Source organism: Delphinapterus leucas, chromosome 20 (assembly GCF_059928025.1).
Source record: "Delphinapterus leucas isolate spDelLeu-1000000601 "Yukka" chromosome 20, BTC_Dleu_Yukka2, whole genome shotgun sequence".
NCBI classification, from domain to species: domain Eukaryota; kingdom Metazoa; phylum Chordata; class Mammalia; order Artiodactyla; family Monodontidae; genus Delphinapterus; species Delphinapterus leucas.
In genome coordinates, this window is record NC_143148.1 from 49335835 (window position 1) to 49339406 (window position 3572).

General features: G+C 41.9%; 1 pseudogene; it reads right to left on the reverse strand.

The window, feature by feature from the left end:
* Positions 1 to 1237: 1237 nt before the first annotated feature.
* LOC111179346 (glutamate dehydrogenase 1, mitochondrial pseudogene) lies at positions 1238 to 2230 on the reverse strand (annotated as a pseudogene).
* Positions 2231 to 3572: the final 1342 nt, after the last annotated feature.

Below are 3572 nucleotides of genomic sequence, written 5' to 3' on the forward strand. Positions count from 1 at the left end.
GTAGGTGTTCTGTAGGAGGTGTTCCACGTGTAGATGTATTTCTGATGTATTTGTGGGGAGGTAGGTGATCTCCACGTCTTACTCTTCCGCCATCTTGTAGGTCTCCTGGTAGTCTTTTTAATAACTGCTTTTGTCACCCAGTTAAGTCATGCAGTTATCAAGTAGTTAGAAATTTCTGAAAGGATATTATTGTTAACAGAAGAAAAGCTCATTCTTACATAAATAATATCCAGTACTTCATTGGGACCCTACTGTTCAAAAGGCCCTGGCCAAGCAACTTCCAAACAAAACACAACACCAGGTTGTTTCCAGCCCACTGGGAATGACGCCGTGTACAGAAGAGGAGGCCTCTAAGTGAGGACATAAATTCAGGGTGAGTCGGGGCCATTGGCAATGCTTAGAATCACCAGCCAGGCTCCAAAGAGGGAGCCCAAGTTTTTTTTTTTCTGGGGCACTGTACTTGAATTATTGTTCAATTAGTCAACACATTAGATCTTCAAAAGAGGACAATTAATTAACATGTTAAGGAGATTACTGCACTCTTTGGACTATATGTCATAATTGTGGTTAGTAAATTCCGGCAGTCTTAACAAAAATAGCCTCCATCATTTGCAGGTATGAAGATAACTTAATTCTCTACCGGGCTTTTTATTTTTGCTGGATGACAATATGCAATTGACAAGTTATAAATGATACTGTTTTATGTTATAAAAATACTAGCATTTTTCATTTATTATGTTTACAGGCATTCACTGCTTGAGTCAAGGTTAGGCTTATAAAGTGATTAAAGGCAATTTTATTACAGCAGCATGTACTTATTTTATTCTAAAAGAATAAAATGCATGAAGAGAAAGTTTTTTTGTTTGTAACCTGTAAAATTGAGTTATTTTGCTGATTTAAAATACCAATAACTCACTTGAGGACCATGCTACCTCCTGAAAATGCCATATACCTGCTTCTTAAATGTGTCCAAGCACCTGATAGATCTGTCCAGAGCTGAAGTGGCAAGTGACTGACTGCTCTTGGACAAAAGGTGCTTTCCCAGGGCTACAGCTGACTGTGCTGGGAAACAGCCATGGAACAAGGCAGCACAGGCAGAGGGAAAAGACTTTACTTAAAGGCAAAATGCCCAAATGGCTCTCTGACATAGCTAATTTCTACTATCACTTATTAGCTTACATATGATCCCCTAACTTTTTTTCTTAAGTGGCTGATTTGGATTGACTTGTTGAGAATGGTGTCCATTATCTATTAAGTCATGAGAGAGAGATTTCTGTGGTTACATGTAAACCTGTGATAGGTCTGCAGATGAAGAGGTGAAGAGGGTAGTGGGGAAGTCAGCCGCAGTCCCGTCCGGTCTATGTGAAGGTCACACCAGCTTCATTGTACACCTTGAAGACTTTCTCGATGGCGTTGACATAGGCAGCTGTTCTCGGGTCCAATCCTAGGTTATACCTCATGGCTGTGTGCATGATTTGCCTGGCAGAGCACTCCATGGTGTAAGTTAAGCCAGACTGCACAATGTCTTTCTCAGAGGCGTGCAATATCCTGTCTTGGAACTGTGCTGTGGGTACAATGGGAATAGTTCCACCGTGCTTTCCAAATTTCCTTTCCAGACTCTCTTGAACAGACATGAGCAAGTGGTAGTTAGAATCCCTTTCATATTTGAAGGTCTAACGGCCATAGCTGACATGATTTAGATTCTTCAGCCACTCAAAGTTAGATACTGTCACTTCTCCAGCATTCAAGTAGAGATCTGGAATAACCATGATGTTCTTCTCTAGGAAAATCTTATCAGCTTCTGGAGTTGTCAGTCCGTTGACACCTTCAGCAATAATCTTGGCTTCTTAACTTTGACTCTGGGTGTATTGGACTTGGTCAGCTGCTTCTCGCTGGCAGCAGGGATCAGTATGTCACAGTCCGCCTCCAAGATGCTGTCTTCATAGATCTTTGCTTCGCTCCGCCAGCTTGTCCTCCAAGATGCTGGTGCCGCGGTCAAAGAAGGCCCTCCACCATCTTGAAGAAGTTGGGGTCGTCCTCGCCGTCGGCCGCTGCCTCGCTGTAGTGTCGCCGGCCGGGCGACGTGAGCCCTGGCTGCGGGGCGGCAGCGGCTGCGGCGGGCTGCCCGTGAGCCCGGCCCAGCAGCCGCGGCCGGGTTGGCCGCCGCCGAACCTAGGGCTGTGGGCCCGACATGGGACAGCAGCAGCGCTTCACCCAGGCACCAGTACATGGCGGCAGGACGGAGGCCGCGGAGGAGAGGTGCTTTCACAGGCCCGGGGACGGACAGAGAGTTTTGTAAGTCTTAATGTAGGAGCCCCATCAAGTGATGCTGAGCACGGCATCACTTCCGAGCCGAGGTGGTGGCCGGTGTGTCATAAGACTCATCTACCTGTGGGGAGCTCAGACGGACAACCCCACCGACATTTTCATTTCCTTATGAAAATCAACTATGGACGCTTTGAGGAACAGAATACCAATTAGGACATTTGGGGCATGAAAGTAATTTAGTGGGTGAAGACACAAAAATATCATCATCACTTCTGTTGCTTACAGCAAATTAGCAGGTGGCCCAGAGAATGAGAGAGCTGATGAACATTGTGCATTCACGAGCCAATTTCCCCAAGGTGCAAGAAGAAAACATGTTCATCATGGAAGCAGGCATAGCTTCTGGACATTTCAGCACTTATCTTAAAAAGTGTGGAAATAACTTTTGCTTTAATGTGAATCAGATCTAAAGCTGGGTAATAATTTTCTTCCTCATTTGAGTTGCCTTTAACTCTCAATTCAAAACTATATTACATTGATTAGAAACATACAGAAATCAAACTGAACAATTATTCACACACATTTTATGATAGATAGAAAGCCACTTTATACTTTACCTTTATGAATGACAATTTAAAGAGGCTTACAGGTGATTGGATCACCCTAGCCAATTTACATAAATGCAATTTGTGGAGACATTTATATTGCCAAATTGGATGAGGTACATTTTTGAGTTTGCATAAGGTCTTCTGCAAATTGTTCCATTTTCTTACTGTACGCCCCAGGTTTCTCAACACAGGAACTCTATTGATTTACATTCTCTGTGTGGGAAACGATTGATGGAACTGAATGAAGGATTCAGTGTGTAAAAGATGAGCATCACTGAGCAGAAACAGGCTTCAAAGTGACTTGCCTTATCAGAAGCCCAAAATGATTCATCTATAATAATTAAAACAGTGTGATGCTGGCATAAATAGATCAGTTAAACAATTTACATGATCTTTAAAGAGACTCTGATGTGATGCATATAATAAAATGAAAAGGAATAGATTATTTTAAAAAAATCATTGGGCTAATTGTCTATATAAATAAGCGCACACAAACACACGTGCACACATATACTCCTTAGAATTCTTATCTAACATCACAAGAAAAAAATATTCTGAGCTCTTTTAAACATCTATACTTACACTTATACTTAAATCGTAGATATCAAAAAAAATCTACAAATATATTAGGCTAACAAATAGATAAGAAAGGTATTTATAATTTTTAAAATATTCCCAGAAGAAATAATACAATAAGCC